This window comes from Ziziphus jujuba, chromosome 8 (assembly GCF_031755915.1).
Source record: "Ziziphus jujuba cultivar Dongzao chromosome 8, ASM3175591v1".
Classification (NCBI taxonomy): Eukaryota; Viridiplantae; Streptophyta; class Magnoliopsida; order Rosales; family Rhamnaceae; genus Ziziphus; species Ziziphus jujuba.
This window is the reverse complement of record NC_083386.1, coordinates 9,001,310-9,025,920: the sequence shown is the minus strand read 5'-3', so window position 1 is coordinate 9,025,920 and position 24,611 is coordinate 9,001,310. Positions and strand designations below refer to the sequence as shown.

At 32.3% G+C, this 24,611-nt stretch overlaps 1 pseudogene; it reads left to right on the top strand.

Moving 5' to 3' along the window:
- Nucleotides 1-21,150: 21,150 nt before the first annotated feature.
- Nucleotides 21,151-22,505, top strand: LOC132805048 (uncharacterized; annotated as a pseudogene).
- Nucleotides 22,506-24,611: the final 2,106 nt, after the last annotated feature.

Sequence of the window (24,611 nt, the reverse complement as noted above, 5' to 3'; positions counted from 1 at the left end):
GATATATTTTATACGCATTGTAAATGATTTCAATGTCTTATATTTATAGATTTACTCATTGTCTTAATTAATATTTCTTTTTAAGTAATCATAAACATCAGGATTTAGTTATTTTATTTACCATTTTACTATATTATCATCATTATTATTATTATTTGCATGAGTTTTGTGTTTATTCAAATTAATGTTTGTCTGGATTTGAAAGTGCATGTATAACTTCGTTAGTAGTGAAAAAGTTTGTACAATATCAGTGATAGAGATCTGGATAAGCCTATGAGCAGGTATTTCAACCTTTAAGCAGATATTTCAATCTTCGAATAAGTATTTCAGATTTTGAATATGTATTACAGTCTTTTGATAGATATTTCAGCCTTTAGAAAGATAGTTCAGTCTATAAACAGGCTATTTAGGACCTTCGAAATATTGCATACATATTTTTATATAAATAATAATATATGTATTTACATATCTACCAAAAATATATATATATATATATACATATATATGTATTTACATTGATTTTGGATAATGAAGATTTTATTGAAATTACTGTTAACTGAGGTTGGCCAAGATCAATATAATATGAATTCTTATATCTACAACAGCTAATTGAGATCGACCCTTGTAACAGTTTGATGTTAAAAATTTCTTGTTCAATGGGGATTAAAAAAAAATATGTTTGAATTTGTCACCAGAAAGTGAATATGGACCCTTAAATAATGATAAATTTTGTAGGCTGAAAAAATTTTCATATGAGCTAGAACGGTCATCAAAAACTTGATTTAGAATATTCTTGAAGACAATGAAAACATTTGGGTATTTGGGTATAAGCTGAGTAATTAGATCATATTCTATTTACAAAGTACAAAGTAGGAAATGTAGCAGGTTTAATTGTGTTTGTAGATGATTTGGTTTTAATAGGTGATTCTCCAATGAAATGAAAGCATTGCAAAAGTATTTGACTACTGAATTTGAAATAAATGATTTTGGTCAATTACAATACTTTTTAGAATCAAGGTTGGAAGATGAAAATATAAAATTTCCTTATCATAAAAAGTGTATGCATATATATATATATATATTAAAAAAAAAATTTTGTATGGATTTGTCACCAGAAAGTGAATATGAACCCTCAAATAATGATAAATTTTGTAGGTTGAAAAAATTTTCATATGTGCTAAAATGGTCATCAAAAACTTGATTAAGAATATTCTTGAAGACAATGAAAACATTTGGATATTTGGGTATAAGCTGATAATTAGATCATATTCTATTTATAAAGTACAAAGTAGGAAATGTAGCAGGTTTAATTGTGTTTGTAGATGATTTGATTTTAATAGGTGGTTCTCCAATGAAATGAAAGCATTGCAAAAGTACTTGACTACTAAATTTGAAATAAATGATTTTGATCAATTACAATACTTTTTAAATCAAAGTTGGAAGATAAAAACATAAAATTTCCTTATCATAAAAGGTGTATGCATATATATATATATATATATATCCAAACATGGCGTAACAGACTTGAGACTTGGTGAAGACTTTCAATGCTTTTATTAATTTTCGTTCTTTTTTTAATATTATTTCTTTTACCGGACTGTCCGGGAAGACTTGAATAGCCATTCACCAGATGTGTCTCGAAGAAATAGTAGTTCGACTAGAAGACAAAAAGTTCTCAGTACGAGTATTGGCATATTGTACATTTACAATTAATTTCATTTGCCACACGTAATAATTCATGCAGTATCATATTTCAGTATCAATTTTAGTGATACAGATCATAACCATGTGAAACTGATGATTATTTGAATATATGAGGTTTCTTTAAAACGGTTTGAGAAGTTGGTTTTAATTATTAAATTTGCAGCTACGATTAGTGTTTTTTTTTTTTTTTTTTTTTTTTTGGGGGGAACAATTTCAAAGGCTGCTTTTTGAACTTTAAAAGCTTGATGCAACATTTTAGAACCATGCTAATTCACTTTGGTTGATTAGAAGCTAATTTTATGATTTAAAGCGTTTTTTTCTATAGTAACGCATCTAAATATCCTAAAAAGGTTTGTTTTCAAAATTAAAACTAACATTTTAAAAACTCTATCAAACATATCTCAGACTCCAAAAATGGATTCATTAAAAAAAAAAAAAATCTCCAAATAGGGCTTCGAGGCTAGAGACTTTTTATTTGGTAACGTACGAGACTTGAGACTTGGGGAAGACTTTGTATGTTTTGATTAATTTTAATTTGTTTTTATTTATTTATTTTTAATTTTTACCTGACGACTTGGGGAACACTTGAATAGCCACGCACCTAATTTCATGTGTCTCATAGGAAATAGGAGTATGACTAGAAAAATGAAACAAATAAAAGGGCCTCCAAGCAGGGAAGCAAAAATCGTCGAGACGGTGGAAATGTCGACGACAGTTTCCGTTGTCGACCCTGTCCGACACCGACAGGGGGGGGGAAGAAGTTTCTTGCACGCGTGTCGTCGACTTGTCGCCGAAATCGATGGAAGTCGACGGAATCGTCTGTTGTCGGTGAAGATTTCGGATTTTAGGTGGATAAGGTGGAAAGATCGGCCTGTTGTTGACGGAAGAAGGTGGAAATTTCTGGGATATGTCGGCCGGACTGGTTGGGTATATTTGTGTTGATTTGTGTTTGGTTTGTAGTAATCGGCCAGGAGAAGAAAGGGGGAAGAGATGGGGGATACACAGAGAGAAGAGAAGAGAGAAGAGATCGATCGTGAATGAAGAAGTTTGAAGAGAAGAGAAGAGAAGAGAAGGGAGAGGGCCGAAATTAAAAATTTTGTTTTTTTTTTTTTTTTATTTGGTTGTTAACTGATCTGGCGCAGAGAAGAGAGGGAGGAAGAAGACGAAGGGAAAGATAGAATTCTTTCTTCCACATGGGGGGAAGAAAAGAGAAGGAAAAAAAAGGAAAAAATAAATAAAATATGATAATATTTTATAATAAAATAATAATATAATAATATTATATTATATAAAAGATAATACATGATTTTTTTATATGTAGTATTTTAATACATATTTTTTTATTTTTTTTATTTTTTTTATCTTAGTGTTTAATTTAATTTAATTTATTTATTTTTAATAAATTTGATTTTATCTATTTAAAAATAAATAAATAATATTATTAGTTTTTTTATATAATATATAAGATTTTAGTGTATATGTTTAATTAGATGAGTATTTTATTATATTTTATTATTATGATATTCTAATTATTGAATTTTTATATTATTTTATTATATTAATTATTTTATATTTTAAAATTTATATTTTAAATTAAAAATTTATAGTTTCTGTAATGTTATGGATATTTCCATTGATATTTCTATAAATTTATATTTTCGATATTTTCATCGACATCGATATTTTTTTCACTGATTTTAAATAAAAAAGAACCGTAAAATAAGTTATCAGTACGAATGGTAGGCAGTATATTTGACATATTGTACATTTTCAATTAATAATTCATCTGTCCCACGCAAATAATAGTGTCAGTGTCAGATTTCAGTATCAATATTACAGATCGTGACAATGTGAAATCTTGAGAAGATATCACATCTGTGGCTGCCCCATGTGCAGCGGCGCACATATACATATACATATATACATATATATATATATATATATATATATATAAATAATAGAGAACTGTTACAGAAAAAGGTAACAAAGTCAGTCCGCATATTTTAGAGCACGCCTTTTACGACATTACAATTGAATATCAATTTAATCAAAATGCGTGGTTGACAAATAATTCCGTTTCTTAAAAAAAAATATAAAAAAATATTCCAAACCCTCTTTCTAAAATTCTTAAAATTTTAATCATTAACCGGAAAAGATCATTGTTCTTAACGAAAATAAATCCCAATTAATCGTGATTTCGTTTTAAATTTGATCTTGATCTTCACAGGATATTTATCACTATTTTTTTATTGGACTTGTCCTTGAACTTTTTTTTCCATAAATTGGAGATAAATTATGTTTCTTATTCGTTTTGGCCATTGGTTTGTTTGTATTTATTTTTCTCTAGTTATTCTTGAAAATTAGTGAAAAATTATGACATTGGAAATTGTCTTTCTTAATTTGTTAGTTTTTTCATTGGAATTTATCTTATGTGTTGAATGCTTGTTGAAGTATTTTATTATTCTTGCATATCTATCCATCATTGAAACAGAAAAGGCATTGATAAAGTAAAAAATAAAAAAAATAAAAAAATTTGAATCTTTGATTTAACAAAGAAAAACTTCGGAATAGAAGCTCGACTCATGATGAGGACTTGGGAATTCAACCTTCCATTCGCACAAGACTGTTCGTTAGCATCGAATGCTTTAATGCCATAGAAAGAAAAGATTTCAAATAGTATTTTCTAATATTATTATTTTTTCATCAAGAAGATCTAGAGATACAAACCCATACAACATGAGAAAAATAAAATTAGAATCAAATACAGTAAAACTCCAATAAATGAATGTTTAATAAAAAATAATTTCATTAAATAAATAAAATTATTTGATTTCAATTTATGCCTGTATATTAAATAAATAAATTCATTAAATGCATAAGATAATAATTTTTAAAAAAACCTTTATGACCTATTGAATATATAAAATAAAAATTAACTAAATTTGTAATAAATAAATAATATATATCAACATTTACTATACATAATAATGAAATTTTACTGAATAGTTTTTCTTTTTCCCTCCAAAATATGCATTTAAATTTTTTTTGCTTTTTTCAAGATATATAAGAAAAGGATATAAAAATTGGAATAATAATTGATCAATAGATTTACAATTTTTCCATACCTAGAGAATCAAATAATTAGTCAACTAAACTATGGTTTTATTTATATTTATCTGTAGAATTACTTTCATTTGTAGATTTCTCTGTATGGTGAAATTTCTATATTGATTATTTTTTTATTTATTGATTGAATGATGATCAATCCAATAATTATAAATTTAATCAAGCTTGATTGATCTTTTTCTTGATCAATACACACACACACACACACACACACACACACACACACACACACACACACATATATATATATATATGAATATTATGCATTTAGTAAAATTATTGCACAAAACTAATATAAAAATCTTTTAAAATAAATAAATATTTATTTATCAATAAAATTAATAACTATTTTAAATAATAAAAAAATTTCATAATTTTATGGATATTGATTCATAGATATTTTACCATATTCTAGCAATAACTCTAAATCAAATAATCCTACCATCAATCCCATAGTTAACCACTAATTCTTAAAATTCATCAATTATTTACACTACTCAATTATCTACACCGCAGCTAAGATTATCCAAAATAGAGATGCAGCTTTTAAAGAAGCTCTGCTTACATTTAAAAACAAACAGGTCATTATTTATCTAATCCAATCCAAAAAATAAAAAAATAAAAAAATAAACATTTAAAAGTCTCCACCATGTATATAGACGGAAAGCTTTGGTCCACATATATGAGTATGATAGAAAACGGTGTCGTCCCAAGCAATGGTGGACTTGTTCCTGAATTTTTTAATGGCAAAGAAAAATATAAAGAATGGAGCTCTCGGCTTCAAACCTACTTGAGAGACCTTAAAGTTTGGGATGTTGTGGAGTCGATGCCTGGTGAAGCAGAGGACGAGACTAATTGGAAGAGCAAGGATGACACAGCTCTCAAAGAAATCCGCACTTACTGCGGTCCGGATGCTCTCTTAGAAACAAGCTTGGGATAAATTGGCTAAATGGGCATCAATGGCTGAATTCCCTAAGGGTCAAATTACATATATATATATATATACAAGGTTTAAAATATCCGATATTTCTTTGATATTTCCTCGATATTTTTATTTTTTGAAAGGATTGAAATAAAATTTAAGTTCGACATGGAAATTGATAGAATTTCCATAATATCCATTGAAATTTTTGAAATTTCGGTAAAATTTCCATGGAAATTTTCATAAAATATCTACACCAAATCCTTAACGATTTGGTTAAAAAATCCATAATTTTTTCATGGAAATTTCTGAAATTTCCACTGAAATTTTGAAAATATCCAATATTTTTATAATTTTTTTTAAATTCATAAATATTATTGATATTTAGTAAAACTTTTTATCAAATTAACTTCATTGATAATTTTTTTACCCTTTAATTGCTTTTTAGACATTTAGTGATATAAGAAAAATAGAATTAATTGAATTGAATAACATTAATAAGTTCTACTTATTTATTGAATATCAATAAAATAAAAATATAAAGATTATGGATTATATTTTTGAAACTTAGAAATCTTAATATTTGAAACAATAATGGAAGAGAGCAATCAAATATACCAATGGATTAAAGATGTTTATTTAGATGATCATGAAGGGAATCATAATCCAAAGATTGCTTAACAAGCTGAAAAGAATGAATAAATGTTCAAAAAGTAATTGCTAAAGAAGTAAATTCTAATAGTGGTGATTCATTTCAAAAGCTTATGAGAGAGCCAAATAGAACTACTAGTGCTTCAACTACATCAAGTAGTACACATTCACAATTTGAGACTCTTAGTAGTCACTTTAGCTCTACTTGTAATGAAGATAACTTCAATAAATTATCTAAATTAGAAGTTAGAAGAGGTAGTGGCCAAAGAGAATCACCAAGTCAAGAAGTTGGATTAAGCCCATTTATTGATAAACAATATTACATACATGCAACACAAGATGAAGATCATGGGAGTAGAGATGCAGGTCAAGGATTTGGTGTTGTTGGAAAAAACTATATACATAAAGAAAAATCTATAATAGAAATGTCACAACAAGAAGAAGATTCAATTTCTACGAATTTTGGATCTATGAGGGTTGAAAATCATTTTCATAATCCTTATTCAATGGATATGTATGGAATGTCATCAAGTAGCAACTCATGGGTACTATTTCAAACTCAACCATCAGAGAGTAATAGTTATGCATATAATCAACCAATAATGCAATATCTATATGGTTGGCATATTAATAATTAAATGCAAAATTATCAAGAAGATATATCTTTTCATAACTACTTCTCACATTTCACATCTGAAAATCCAAATGAGGAAGAAACCGATGATTTTCAACTGCCAAAAAGTTCTATGGGGTATTAAGATACATCTATGAACTATAATGTAATTGTAATAATCGTTTTATATATTTTAGTTAATAAATAATTTTATCATATATGTATTTTTTGATATATTTTTATTAATAATAATTCATCTATAATCATTAATGCTTATTATAAATCAATTTACTAAGAATAATATAATATCCATTCAATATTTTAGCAAGTTTTATAATCAATTTGATAATCAATAAATTAAATAAGTTAATTCTAAAGTTTCAATAAAATTTTTCACTTTTTAAAACAAATTTCCATAATTTTTTATAACTTTTTACTGATATTCGTTATTTTCTAATATTTCCATGCAAATTTTCATATTCTAAACTCTCGATATTTCCATCGACATCGATTTTTTGAATTTTGTATATATATATATATATATATACACACACCCTGAAGAATAATGTTGTACCTAATTAATTTACAAATTTAGTTAACAAGCTAATCCTATAAATTAAAAATAAACTTTAATCTGTTATTTTTCTCTATGCAGATCTAGAGAATATTGTTTCGGCTGATGAGGTCCTTAAACACGAGCCCTTAAATAAAGATGTATGGAATGGTGATTGTCGTGAAACGAACTGGATAGTTACTAGGGATCCTGATGTAGTTAGAGCAAGAATTACGTTTTCAAGGAGGACTGCTCTTCATATGGCAGCCATGGCTGGGCATATAAGCATTGTGAAGATATTGGAGCAGAAAATGTCTGAACAGGACTTGGAAATAACAGACAAGAGATGGTATGACAGCTCTTGTTGTGGCTATTACATGTAATGCAGAACTAGGCATAGCGGAATGCATGGTCCAAAAAAACTTTGGATTACTTACCACCGACGTTGATAACATGCTTCCTGTTGCAATGGCCTTCAGATATGGCCATACGGAAATGGGCCGATACCTCTATTCTATTACGCCATTGTCCAAGGATTGTCTACAAACAAACAAGGAACATGGAGCTAGAATTTTGTGTGAGTCTATATATATGCGAAGTTTTGGTATGAAGGCTTTTACTTAGCAGCTAAATATATATATATATATATAAATAATTTTTCTATAGCTCATATTTGGTATGCACCATAATTTATGCACTTTAACTTTTTTTTATTTTTTCATGTCCAAATTATAATGAATACCTAATATGTGTTATAGCCGATATATATATATATATATAATTAGATTTAAATTGAATTTTTAATGTCAAATTAATGCCAAAATTTCCATTTTAAATCATTGAATTCCATAAAAAGTTAAGATTTAAATTTATATTTATTAATCATTAGTTTCAACATAGTTTATTTTTTCTAAATAGAATTTTAATATATAATTAAATTTATATTTGAGATCTAATGTTAAAATTATGAGATCGTCTTAATGTGAGTCTCTTCATATATAAATACATATAGTAATTTCTTATCGTATTGACCTAATAATATTATCTCTATGAATTAAACAAACCCATTAAATTAAAGATTATAGAATAATATTATCAGATAAATATTACTCATGATCATCAAAAACATAACTTGGCACATAATGAGTTATTAAATTATCATTGTTGATTTGATTGAGTAATGTGTATCATATTAGATGTTGCGCTGGATCTATTGACTGCATGCAAAGAACTGGCCATTACTCCAGACCCCTCTGGTTAATCTGACAGGACCCGTCCCGGGAACTCTCCCAGGACCTCCCGGGTGATCCCACCTAGTGAAGTCCCACTGGACAATTTCTAGAAAATATCTAATGGAACCTTACCTTAAAACATAGATAATCAAACACCAGCATTAACATTAATACTTCAATATATATATACATATATATAAGTCCACAACCGGCCTACTGTACTACAGGCCATAACTACACACATGAGTATCATGGTCTTTACTGAGTCCCATATTTAAAATTTGAGCATTCTAAGAGTGTCAACAAAGTTTATGCGTATAAATAAGTAATAAATAAGTCCAAAAGATAATAATAGGTAAAGAAAGGATAAATACGGCTGCTGTAGTGGAAGGAAACAAGCAATAAGTTATGCGCGAGGTAGACTGCTACTAGCTGCCTGGGCCTAGGGGAACGAATTTAAAACAATAAAACGTGAAATAAAGAAATCTCAGTGAGTGGTATAGTATAATAGAAAAATAATAATTTATTTCTAAAAAAAAATCTTTCTCTCAAGACCTTTCGTTCCACTCGTTGGAAAAGTTCTCCGTTTAAAAATCATTTCACAAAACCCAAATTTGTATCCCAATTTACTATATCATAAAACCGATGCTCAAATATAAAATGAACGATCATTGTAATATTATAAAATGTCTCAAATCAAGATATAAATATTTAAGCATAAAATATAATAAATACAGTTTCACTAAATAAATATGAAAATGCAGAAATCACCACAATGTTTGTAAATCAACAATATGTTCAAACGTACACAATGTACCAAATGATCTACCAATCTGTAACCTATGGGAGACATCCATCTCACGACCCTCAATATACGAAAGATGTCATGGAAATATCAATTAACCGTCGGGACGTACTCAACCTCACGGTCTGTGGCAATAATAAACTGTTGGATGATACCAACCTCACGGCACTGTGGTAATAATAATAAACCGTCGGATAAATCCGACCTTACAGTCCGTGGTAATAATAGATAACCGTTGGATGAAACCAACCTCACAGCACCGTGGTAATAATAATAATAAACCGTCGGATAAAATCCGACCTCATAGTCTGTGGTAATAATAGATAACCATTGGATGAAACCAACCTCACGGCACCGTGATAAACCCAAGGCACTGTAATATAATATAATATAATACTGATCCAATATATGTTCATCAATTTAAAAATAATCAATACAGTATCCTTAAAACAATCTTGTAAGATCATATATACTTTTCCCAACAATACTGTATCATAAATCATAATCCTTATTTAATATTCAAATTCAATAGCTTATTTAAATATTCTAAAAATTTCAAATCATCATTTCATACTAAAACCAGAATTACCAGAGTGAAATATATTCACCATAAACCAATTTTAAGAACAGAAAATTATAAAATATTTGATCATGCTTAAAATCATATGATTTTCAATCTGGTTTCTCAAACCAAATAGTTTCCAAAATGATTTAAAATCTCAATTTAATCACCAAGATATTTAAATACCACATGTCCATTTATGGACCCATTAAAATTAAAAATCACTTAAAATATTATCAAAAGTCATATAAAATGATAACACATATATGTGAAAGCAAATATTTATATATGCACAAAACAACATTTCAATCAAATGATATATACGTAAAATATTTAAACCACATATATACTATACTATATACCCAAAACATTTAAAAATAATATAACCACTCACAGTACTGTAGATGCTCACGTATGCTCCTCTACAGGATCGCCTCCAAGTTCAACTCGAGTGCGTGTAATATAATAAAATATTCCTCAGGATCCAAACAACTAAACCAGAGACACTTGTATAACCCAATGTCCCAAAATAATTTACAGTACTACAAAATTGCATAAATTGGACACCGAACAGTCTAATTATATCGTGTGCTCTTAGGACTCGGTACCTAAAACTGGAGATTTGCACCCGAAGCCTAATATTTCAAAATCGAACCACCTAATGAGTCCTAATAATATCGAATTTCACTAATTCAACTCCAATTTTAGCTAATTTGACCAATTTTGTCCAAACATAGTCCCCAACTTATCCAAAAATTAACTAATTGATCCAAAAATGGAAAAATTATCAAACGACCTCCAAAATTCATGAACTTTATATTGACGGAAAGCCCAAGAGACAAGGAACTCATCAGTATGCTCACCTTGGTTCAAAGTTTCCTTCAGTGGCCCAAAAACACTGTTGAAGCATAGACCGAAGTTCCTGTTGTTGGATCTTTCAAACGGTGAGAAATCTGGACAAAATAACCACAGAAATGAGCTCAGAGGGGTCAAAAATAGTGGAAAAGGTGTATGGGTTGGCCTGAAAGGGCCAAGAAAGGAGAAAATCTGATGACCTACCTCGCCGGCAGCTGCGGACTTCGCCGGCCCAATCTGGGCGCGTCCAGCCACTTCTTGATACGAAATTTCACGGATGAGCTCGCCTTCAAGTGAAATTTCTAGTTGGCAGGGGCATGTAAGTGGTGGTTGGCCAGAAATGGGCAAAACGGCAGTGACCCGGTTCGACAGTATACGGGTCGAAACGATCCAGTTTGGACCCACGGGTCTGAGGAGAGAATTTCTCGGGTTTTAGGGAAGAAATGGATATTTTGGGCTTTGTTTCCTGTTTGACATACTTACCTAGGCTTATATAAAGCCTTAGGTTACTAACAGACAAAAGCTGAAGACTGGCTTAGACACTAATTTAAAACTTATGCTTAAAACTTTTCAAAACCATAACTTTTTATTCGTAACTCAGAATTTGGCGTGCCGCCAGTCTATGAATTCATATCAATGAAATCTACACAATGGTACCTTAGTTAAACCAAAAATATTGGCTACTGAAAAAGTCAACTTGGTTAAACTTGGTCAAACTTAGTCAATTTGGTCAAACTTATTTAATCATGTATATTTTTTGGTACGGGGTGTTACAACCTACCCCCCTTAAAGAATTTTCATCCATGAAATTCGTACCCTAGTTTTGGAAAAGGTAAGGATACTGACTCCGCATCTGATCCTTTCACTCCCAAATTGCCTCCTCGATAAGGTGGTTTCTCCAAAGAAACTTCACCAAAGCTATAGTCTTGTTGCGAAGCCTTTTCTCTTCCCTTCCTAAAATCTGCACTGGCTGCTGCTCATAAGACAAGCCATCCCTACATTTAATCTTCAGTGTCTTCAATACATGTGATGGGTCTGAGATATACTTGTGGAGCATGGAGATGTGAAAAACATCATGGACTCGAAAAAGCTCCTCCGGCAAGTCAATCCTGTAACCCACTGGACCTATCCTCTTTACTATCTCATACGGTCCAATATAGCGAGGACTTAGCTTCCTTCGTTTTCCAAAATGTACTATACCTTTCCAAGGAGAGAGCTTTAAAAATACTCGATCGCCAACCTCAACTTGAGATCCTACCTATGCACATCTGCATAGCTCTTTTGCCTGTCTTGTGCTGCTTTCAACTTGGCCCACATAATATTAACTTTGTCCACTGACTTCTGTACAATCTCAGGGCCTAGAAGTTTCCTTTCACCCGTCTCATTCCAACATAATGGAGTCCGACATTGTCTCCCATACAATGCCTCATAAGGTGACATCTCAATGCTCGAGTGATATCTATTGTTGTGGGTGAACTATGCTAAAGGTGGATACTCATTCCAATTCCCCTTGAACTGTAGCACATATTACCTCAACATGTCCTCTAAGGTCTGAATAGTCCTCTTAGATTGTTCATCGGTCTAAGGGTGAAAAGCGGTACTCAAATTCAACTTGACGCCAAGTTCATTCATTAATCTTTGCCAAAATCTTGAAGTGAACCGTGGATCTCTGTTAGATATAATCGATATTGGCACTCCGTGCAAGCTCACTATATGATTCATAAAGAGTTTCGCTAACTTCTTAGGAGAAAACTTCTCATGAATGGGTAGGAAATGTGTAGACTTAGTGAGTCGATCCACGATCACCCAAATACCGTCATGCCTTTGAACCGTGGGGGGAAAGCTTGAATACAAAATCCATCGTGATGTGCTCCCATTTCCATTCTGGGATGGTAAAGGCTGTAGGAGTCCAAAGGCTTTTGTCTTTCCGCCTTCACTTGCTGGCAAATGAAACACTTGGATATATACTCAGCAACTTCTTTTTTCATCCCTGCCCACCAATGATACTTTTTTAAGGTACGGTACATCTTGGTGCTTTCGGGGTGCACAGCATAGGCAGAACTATGGGCTTCTTCCAATATTTTCCTTTTCAGCTCTTCATTTGCGGGAACATAGAGCCTAGTACCAATCACCAAGGCTCCATCACCTTTAATAGCGAAGTCTGAGTGTCCCCCTTCTTCAACTTTCTTCCTCATACTCATCAAATAAGAGTCTTCAAGCTGGGCCTCAAGAACACGATCTAAGTGTATTGGTCGTAATTGGAAGCTAGCGAAAAGTGCTCCAAAATTGCACATCCAAAAATCGACACCTAACTCTCTCAACTCAACCATCAAAGGAAGTTGTATTGTCTACATATAAGCTAATGAGCCTATAGACTTCCTACTTAATGCATCGGCTACTACATTTGCCTTACCCGGATGGTAATTAATAGTGCAATCATAATCCTTGAGCATTTCCATCCATCTCCTTTGCCTTAAGTTTAATTCCTTCTGAGTAAACAAATACTTAAGACTTTTATGGTCAGTAAAGATCTGACAAGTAGCTCCATACAAGTAGTGCCTCAAAGTCTTCAATGCAAAGATCACTGTAGCAAGCTCTAAGTCATGAGTGGGATAATTCAACTCGTGCTTCTTCAACTGCCTAGAAGCGTAGGCAATAAGTCTCCTATACTGCATCAAAACACAACGTAAACATTGACGTGAAGCATCACTGTAAACCTCAAAACCGTCATTGCCCTCGGGCAATGTCAGAATAGGAGCTAAAGTCAACTTTTCCTTTAATTTTTGGAAGCTCTCCTCACATTTGTCAGTCCACTCGAACTTAACTCCTTTCCTGGTTAAATAGTGAAGTAGTCCTGCTATCGTGGAGAATCCTTCGATGAACCTGCCGTAATACCCCACTAAACCTAGGAAACTCCATACTTCAATCACCGTAGTGGGTTGCTCCCAATCCGACACTGCTTCTACCTTCTGAGGATCTACATAAATGCCATCAGTAGAAACTACATGTCCAAGAAATCCCACTCGACTTAACCAAAACTCACATTTACTGAACTTGGCGTACAACTGGTTTTGCCTTAAGGTTTGCAACACCAAACTCAAATGCATCTCATGCTTTATCTTGCTTTGCGAGTACACCAAAATAGCATCAATGAAAACAATAATGAATGGGTTTAAATATGGATGGAAAACCCGATTCATTAAGTCCATAAAAACTACAGGGGCATTGGTGAGTCCAAAAGCATCACCAAAAACTCATAATCCTCGTATCTTGTCTTGAATGCATTTTTAGGAATGTTCGATTCCCTAATCCTCAATTGATGGTATCCTAACCTCAAGTCAATCTTGGAAAACACTTTAGCACCCTGAAGCTGATAAAAAAGATCATCAATCTGGAGTAAAGGATATTTAATATGGATGGTGGCCTTATTCAACTGCCTATAATCTACACACAACCTCCAAGTACCATCTTTCTTCTTCACAAATAACACCGGTGCGCCCCAAGGTGAAACGCTAGGCCTAATGAATCCACTATCTACTAACTCTTGCAGCTGAGCCTTCAACTCTTTCAATTCAGCTGGTGCCATCCGATATGGTGGTAAGGAAATAGGAGCTGTACCAGGGACTAACTCAATGGGAAAGTCTATCTCCGCACAGGAGGTAAACCTGGAAGATCATTAGGGAACACATCTGGGAAATCCTTCACCACTGGTACATCCTCCAACCTCACCTCACTAATTCGAGTATCAACTATGTGAGCTAACTACCCCGTACAACCATTCTGAAGTAAACGTCTAGCATAGATAGCAGAAATCAAACCTGAAGGTGTCTGCCTCCGCTCTCCATAGAAGACCACGACTAGTAGACCAGGTCGTCTAAATATCACCTCCTTGTGAAAATAATCGATTGAAGCATGATGTGAAGTAAGCCAATCCATGCCGAGAATCACATCCAACCCTTGGAGATCTAACAAGATCAAATCGGCCTCCATAACTTGGCCCTCAATACAAAGTAGGCTACCTCTAAGCATTTGACTAGGCCATAATGACTCTCCTGTGGGTGTGGCAATCTCCAAGCAACATCCTAAAGGAATGGGAGTTATCCCGACTCGTGCAACATACTCATGTGAAGTAACAGAATGTGTAGCCCCTGGGTCAATGAGTACACGTGCATCATCACCAAGTATAGATAATGTATCTGTCACAACGTCGGGGGTCACCTGTGCCTCATGCCTGTTCATAGCATACACCCTGCCTCTAGCAGGCGGTCGTCCCCTCTGACCTCTGCCTCTAGCTGCAGCTACCGACTACTGCCCAGTGCTCGCAGAACCGCTTGAAGTCTGACCCGTGTGAGTATCCTATCCTTTGTATCCACTGGTTTGCTAAAACTGAGCACCTGATCCTGAGGCTCTAACTTGGGTTTGACCTCAATAAGGGCAATCCCTCCTGAAATGTCCTGATTGTTTGCACTGAAAGCATGATCCACCCTACTGGCACGGTCCATCATGAGACTTGCCACAAAGGCTACATGCAGAACCTAAACCACCTCGGCCTGCGGACCTCTGAAAATGACTGCTCCCACTGCTCACTGATCGAAATCTAGCACCCTTGGTATGTCCACCTCTTTGAAATCTGCTACCACTGGCATCATGCCTACCCCTTCTGGATCCTCTGCTGCCTGAAGATCCTAGCTGGGGCTTCCCGAAGATAAACCATCATATGATCGGCGCTTAGTCTTGCGCATCAGAGCCTGTCTCTCTACCTTAAGGGCAGCATCTCTCATCGACTGATATGTGGGGTGAACAGCACCTGAGATGCTCAAAGCTATGGGCTCATTCAATCCACCGAGGACCCTCCTCTTCTTGCTAATCTTATTCGCAACCAAATTGGGATAAAACTCCGATAGCTCTTTGAACCTCTGCTCGTACTCATAAATTGTCATGCTATCCTGAGTGAGTGTCTTGAACTCTAGTCTCTTAGTTTCAATAAAAGCTGGAGGGCAGAACTCAGTATGAAAAGCAGTCTTAAACTGTGCCCAAGTGTGGCGTCTCCTAATGCTCTCGTAAGCCCACCACTTTCTTGCATTACCCCCTAGCATAAAATTAGCTATCCTGACTCTGTCCTCATCCAAGATTTTCTCCATATCATCTAGCCAAGATAGGGCTACAATAGGGTCCGTGGAGCCATCAAAACCCATTGTGTCAAGTCTATGAGCCTGATCAACAGTATATCCAGTAAACTAACTCTTCTCGAGTGATTAAGCTAGGCGTTCAATAATATGCTCCTCATAAGTGGGTGCATCCGTACTTTCGGCTGAAGCCTGCTGAGACCTACGTCTACCTCTGTGCGCCATAAGGAAAAATGGAACTATTTCCACGAATAAAAGAAATGAAATCAATTTCAAGAAATAGGTTAGGAAAGTATGCAAAACACAAGATGAGTTGCACTGCAATGCGCAATCTTGAGGAATTTAGAACCTAAAGCTCTGATACCAAGTTGACAGGACCCATCCTGGGAACCCTCTGAGGACCTCCCGGGTGATTCTGCCTAGTGAAGTCCCACTGGACAATCCCTAGAAAATATCCAATGCAACCTCACCTTAAAACATAGATAATCAAACACCAGCATTAACATTAATACCTCAATATATATATAAAAATAAGTCCACAACCGGCCTCTTGTACTACAGACCATAACTACACACATGAGTACCATGGTCTCTACTGAGTCCCATATTTAAAATCAAAGCATTCTAAGAGTGTCAACAAAGTTTATGAGTACAAATAAGTAATAAATAAGTATAGAAGATAACAATAGGTAAAGAAAGGATAAATACAGCTGCTGTAGTGGAAGGAAACAAGCGATAAGCTGTGCGCGAGGTAGACTACTACTAGCTGCCTAGGTCTAGGGGAACGAATGTAAAACAATAAAACGTGAGATTTCTTCTCAGTGAGTGGCATAGTATAATAGAAAAATAATAATTTATTTCTAAAAAAAAAAATTTCTCTCAAGACCTTTCGTTCCACTCGTTTGAAAAGTCCCCCATTTAAAAATCATTTCACAAAACCCAAACTTGTATTCCGATTTACTATATCATAAAACCGATGCTCAAATATAAAATGAACGATCATTGTAATATTATAAAATGTCTCAAATCAAGATATAAATATTTGAGCATAAAATATAATAAATACAGCTCCACCAAATAAATATGAAATGCAGAAATCACCACAATGTTTGTAAATCAACAATATGTTCAAACGTACACAATGTACCAAACGATGTACCAATCTATGACCCGTGGGAGACACCCATCTCACGACCTTCAATATACGAAAGATGTCGTGGAAATATCAATTAACGGTCGAGACATACCAAACCTCATGGTCATTGGTAATAATAAACCGTTGGATGATACCAACCTCACGGCACCGTGGTAATAATAATAAACCATCGGATAAACCTGACCTCACAGTCCGTGGTAGTAATAGATAACCGTTGGATGAAACCAACCTCACGGCACCGTGGTAATAATAATAATAAACCATCGGATAAAATCCGACCTCACAGTCCGTGGTAATAATAGATAACCGTTGGATGAAACCAACCTCACGGTACCGTGGTAAACCCAACGCGCCATAATGTAATATAATATAATACTGATCCAAGATATTTTCATCAATTTAAAAATAATCAATACAATATCCTTAAAACAATCTTGTAAGATCATATATACTTTTCCCAAACGATACTGTATCATAAATCATAAGTTCTTATTTAATATTCAAATTCAACAGCTTATTTAAATATTCCAAAAATTTCAAATCATCATTTCGTATTAAAACCAGAATTACCAGAGTGAAATATATTCACCATAAACCAATTTTAAGCACATAAAATTGTAAAATATTTGATCATGCTTAAAATCATATGATTTTCAATCTGGTTTCTCAAACCAAATAGTTTCCACAATGATTTAAAATCTCAATTTAATTACCAAGATATTTAAATACCACAAGTCCATTTATGGACCCATTAAAATTGAAAATCACTTAAAATATTATCAAAAGTCATATAAAATGATAACACATATATGTGAAAGCAAATATTTACATATGCACAAAACAACATTTCAATCAAATGATATATACGTAAAATATGTAAACCACATATATACTATACTATATACCCAAAACATTTAAAAATGACATAACTACTCACAGTACTATAGATGCTCACGTCTACTCCTCTACAGGATCGCCTCCAGGCTCAACTCGAGTGCCTGTAATATGATAAAATATTCCTCAGGCTCTAAACAACTAAACCAGAGACACTTGTATAACCAACTATCCCAAAATAATTTATAATACTACAAAATTACATAAATTGGACACCGAATAGTCCTTAGGAGCCGGTACCCAAAATTGGAGATTTTCATTCGAAGCCTAATATTACAAAATCGAACCACCTAATGAGTCCTAATAATATCCAATTTCACTAATTCAACTCAATTTTAACTAATTTGACCAATTTTGTCCAAACATAGTCTCCAACTTGTCTGAAAATTAACTAATTGATCCAAAAATGGAAAAATTATCGAAAGACCTCCAAAATTCACAAACTTTATATTGACGGAAAGCCCAAGAGATAAGGAACTCATTATATGCTCACCTTGATCCAAAGTTTCCTCCGGTGGCCAGAAAACACTGTTGAAGCGTCTGCTGAACTTTCCATTGTCGGATCTTTCAAACGGTAAGGAATTTGGACAAAATAACCACGGAAATGAGCTCAGAGGGATTGAAGATAGTGGAAAAGGTGTATGGGTTGGCTTGAAACGGCCAAGAAATGAGAAAATCTAGCGAGCCACCTCGCCAGTCACCGCAGACTTCGCCGGCTCGATCTGAGCGCATCCGGCCACTTCTTACCGTGAAATTTCAAGGCTGAGCTCGCCTTCAAGTGACCTTTCTAGTTGGCTATTGCGTGTAAGTGGTGGTTGGCCGAAAATGGACAAAACGGCGGTGACCCAGTTTGACGGTAAACGGGTCGAAGCGACCTAGTTTGGACCCACGGGTCTGAGGAGAGAATTTCTCAGGTTTTGGGGAAGAAATGGATATTTTGAGCTTTGTTTCCTATTTGACACGCTTATCTAGGCTTATATAAAGCCTTGGGTGACTAACAGATAATGACTGGGGACTGGCTTGGATACTGATTTAAAATTTATGCTTAAAACTTCTCAGAACCATAATTTTTTATTCATAACTTAGAATTTGGCGTGCCGCCAGTCTATGAACTCGTATCGATGAGATTTACACAATGGTACCTTAGTCAAACAAAAAATATTCGCTATTGAAAAAGGCAACTTGAACCTATATATTGTTCACTTGGTCAAACTTGGTCAAACTTACTCAATTTAGTCAAACTTGTTTAATCATATATATTTTTTGGTACGGGATGTTACAAATCTCCAGTGTATGCACTTGCAAATGTTGCTTCTGCCTTTCTAAGTAGATGTTATCTCAGATTTTGGCAACGATGGCTATATAACTGTTAGTATACGTACCTTTTTTTTTTTTTTTTTTTAAATGTTGTTTTTCAATTCTTATCAATTTGGTTTGCTCAAAAGCAAAATATATATATATATATATATATATATATAAAAGAAGTTTTATCTTTCACGATATTGGCAAGCTAGCTTTGTGAATAATCTTAAATTATGATCTTTTTTTTTTTTTTTGTTTTTTTTGGGTCAGTTTTTCTTTTTCCCTTTTAGGAATTACATTGGAAATAGTTTCTTTTATTATTTTCTTTTTCATATGCTTAAAATAGGAGGATTCCAGCTTGAAATTATTTATTGTTTAGAGAAATACTGTCTTTGTCACTTCCTAACATTCCAAGACCATTAATGCTCTAATCTTAATTCTGTCACGTAGCTATATATAATGAGTCTCTATTTCTTTTGCGTAGGTATATGTATAGATTCTACTTGTGCCAATGCCAACCTCCATAAGGACTCAAAAATTTATCAATCTGTATGACCAAATCAGGTATGCGTTTAATGTTTAACCAAGTTGTTTATAATAATAACAATAATAACTGTTGAAACTGATCACTAGATTAAGTACTATATATAAACTAGGATATGTAATTTCTAATTATATTAAATTTATGTATATTAAATACTTCATATATATATATATATATTATATAATCTTTAATCATTCAACAGGAAAGGATTTACGTCACAAAGCGTGGTCGAAATTTCAAGGACTGCTATTATATTTTTTTAAAATTTGGGTATGATACATTTAGTTTACCTTTTGTTTATCTATTTCCTCCCAGGTATTTACTAAAGAATAATTGTGCTTTTAATATTCTTTATTGTTTTTTAAATAAAAATATTCTTTAGTTTAATTTGCCATTGTTGCACTTTTTGGCCTATGTTTTGAAAAATTATAATCTAAATCCTTTGATTTACAATTTGTTGAAGTTTTTATTTATTTATTTTTTATTATTATTATTGCATTTTGTTTTTGCAAGGATTATGTTTGCTAATTAACGATAATCATATAACTCGCTCAAATTGTAAAACTAGTAAAGCATTTGGATATTTGAACTTTGCTTCTAGTTAAAGATCAGAAAGAAAATAATGATAAAAAAATTATACAATAATTCTAAATCAAAGGCCTAAATATTATAATGTGCTTTAGCTATAAAGAGACAAAAAAAATATATATATGCAATCACTTTGTATTTAAAGATACATACTCGGATATAGCTAGACTTAAATCAAGTCCTGTCCAAAATTAATATCATAATTTGCTTTTTCAGCTTTTAAATTACATCAAAGGTTGAGATTTAAAATTATATTTATTTATCATCAAATTTCGATAAACTCATTTTTCCTAAATAAAAGTTTAGTATGTCACTAAATGCGTATTTGTTAATTTTTTAATTTTAAATTTTAATTTTTGATGCAATCTAAAAGCTAATAAAAAAATATTTAATATTAAAATTACCAGTCTATCTTGATGTGAACCAGACTCTATATAGATATGTTAAAATTAAAATATTTCTTTTCTACATTTTTTTAGAATTAATTAATATAATTGAAGGTGTTATTTTTATTACTATGAATGCAGGAATCAAGGATATATATGATAAGAAATCGGTTAATGTTCAAACCTTAGAACTTCTGAACCAAATGTGTGAAATGACAAAAACTTTGGATGTAAACAAAATGGAACGAGTTGACGCAATTGAAGCTTTGTTTCTAGCTGTTGATCGAGGGAATGTTGAATTCGTTAAAAGTATACTAAAAGCAAATCCAAAGCTAGGGTTGGCAACGGACAAATCCTTAAAAAACATATTTATGCGCGCGATGATCAATTTCGTTAGCAAGACATTTTTAACCTTATATATAAATCGAGTTCGAAATTATCAGCAACATCTGCTTTAGCTATCCAAAAATATAGCATGCTACATATTGCAGCAAGGTTGGCTCCCAAACCACAACTGAATCGTAATCCAAGAGCACCTTTACAAATGCAAAGAGAATTACAATGGTTTGAGGTAATAATCATATTCTTTCTCCCAAAGCTTTTATATATATTTCTTTTCTTACTTTTATTTTAGTATATTTGGAATTTTATTTTATTTGATTTCCTATATATAAAAATGTCTCCCTTTAATTTCAAGTTTTGCACTACATATACATCAAAAAATCAAACATTATCTCTGAACCGTGACTCTTCTTATTAGCTGACAAGATAATTATTAATTATTTAATCAAATAATAAGTGATAACATTGTCACTTTTTTTTTTTTTTTTTTTGGTTTTTTTTGTGTGTGTGTGTGTGTTGTGCGCGCGCGCTCTATGTAGGAAGTGAAATCAATTGTGCCTCCTTGGGCTTTAGACCGCAAAAACTTAAAAGAGGTTATGACCCCTTATTATTTACTGAAGAACACAAGGAATTGTTGAAAGAAGGAGAAAAATGGATGAAAGAGACAGCAACTTCATGCACAGTAGTAGGTGCTCTCATTATTACTATCATGTTTGCTACAGCTATTACAGTTCCTGGAGGAAAGAAAGAGAATTCAGGGTTTCCCCTTTTTTTGAATAAAAATATATTTATGATTTTCATAATATCACATTCCATATCACTCTTTTCCTCAACAACTTCAGTTTTGATGTTTTTGGGAATCCTAACCTCAAGATATGCACAAGGAGATTTCCTTCACTCTTTGCCTAGGAAGCTGATGTTTGGTCTTTTCACTCTTTTTATCTCCATTGCCTTCATGATGGTTGCTTTTTCTGCTACACTTTTGATTCTGGTTAGAGACAAGTATTCATGGGTTTTAATTCCTGTCATTTGTCTTGCTATCATTCCAGTCCTCTTGTTTCTATTTATGCAATTTCCTCTTTTGATTGAGATTTTGTGGTCTACTTATTTAAGAGGCATCTTTGATAAGAAAGTTAAGATTTGAAATAAGAACATAATTATGTACTTTTTAATTTTTAATTTTTAAATTTCCCTGTAATAAAATAAAATTTATTTTGGATTTTTATGTTAAGTTTCATTAAAGCATATATATATATATATATATCATGTGTACATGTAATTGTTATTTCGAATAATGGAGATGAAGGGGCAAAATGTACACCCCACTAATTTGGAAGTTCATGTGGAATTTCAATGTCTAAAAACATTTTTAAGATTATAAAATTGTTATTTATATTGTTTGATTAATTAATATTGATAAAATGCTTTTTATTAATTTTTTATTTTTATTTTTATACAAATTTTAAATTAGGGAGCGGAATTTATGACTCGTATATGAACTTGTTCTATTATTTTTTTTTTTTTTGGGGACAAATGTTAATTTAGAAAAAGGAGATTTATCTATTTATATTCCAGTTCTATAGGTTAACACCAATTATAATACTCATTTAAATTGTCCAGATGGATGAAAATTTTTGGATTAAGCAATGTAAATCTGTTTGTCACTTGGCAGCATCTCTAAAAGTGAAACTTTCATGGACCCCAAAATTTGGAATAATCAATTTTGCTAAAAAGAAAAATTCATTTTTTGAAAAATATTATTATTATTATTTTTTTGGCTAAGAAAATCACTTTGTTTTTTGATTATATGAAGAAGCCGAAGTTTTTATAATCAATGTATAAAGCTAGGGCCACCAAGTTTTTTTTTTTTTTTTTAATTATTAGTGTTACTTAATTCACTACTCACATATGAAGGAGTGATGTTGGAAAAATTAATAACATAGGGGAAAAAATATCTGCTAATATAAATTTCATTAATAGATGAATAACAAATAAATAAACATAATTAAATAAAACATAGCCTGTAAATGATGGATCGAGGCACACATAATGCACTGTCCTTAGAGAAGATATGCCTCCTTCTGCATTGGCAATATTAATGCGTTACTCTTTAGAGATACAACGATTTTTCAGGAATTCTAAGGTACAACAATAGAATTTCCCATGAACCCTTTTAGTATCCTATAATGCTCAAAGTATATATATATATATATATATATATATATATATTTTGTAGTAGTAAAATAATTTTTTATAATAATAATAAGAAAATATGGAGGACTTGAGAAGAGTATTTAGAGAGAAAAAGAGAGAATCATTGGCTTTCTATTGCTATGTGTTTTTAAATGGGAAAGAAGGCTTCTATTTATAGAGCTGTAAAAAATAGCCGTTAAACTACTTAGCAAAATTTTAGATAATAAGTTATACAATATTTGTAACAAATTTAATATTATATGACAGATAGATGCTATAAGATAGGACTTATATATTAAAAGATAGATAGATGCTAAAAGTTGACTAAAACTCTAACCTGTTGAAGTGTGGCAATTTTGCCACTTGATGGTGCATGTCATCGGCTAGCATGCACACCTTGGTATCAAATCCTTTCCTTTTATGAGTTTATATTTTTTGTATGTTTTTAATTGATGCAAGGTATATTTTGATAATGTTTTGTACCTAAGTTATGTATGCAAAAGTATAGGCAAAATTATGCACAAAAGAGTAGGAATGTTATGCTTGAAATGCCTATGGTGCTGGATTCATAATTTCCAGCAACATAGTTGCACTATTTATCTTATATCTCAGGTTGCAAATGGTTTTTTGGACTGAAATTTTGAGGGATGTCTAAATACATATATAGAAGATTATGGTTCAAATTTCAGGTCAAAATGACATGGGAAAGTCCATTTTCTATTCCAAATAGATTGCTGTATCTGATGGGCCTAGTATGCAGAGTATGGGTCAGTTTTGGAGCTGTTTGGGCCATGATCCGGTTCCAGAACTTTCCTAACTCTTGGAACAATATTTATTGATGACCAAGGATGCTTCAAACCAAGTTTCATAAGCATATACAAAGGGGAACTAAGTAGGTGAAGCTAGTTTGGTTGTTTACCCAAACTAGTTAAACAATAGGAACTTAGTTCAAACCATGTGCCACTTTTTACTATATTTGGAATAGACATGTTGTAGCTGGTTTTTGCCTCTTTTGTGTATGAAAAGTTAGGTGTTGACCATTTTACCTTTTAAATTT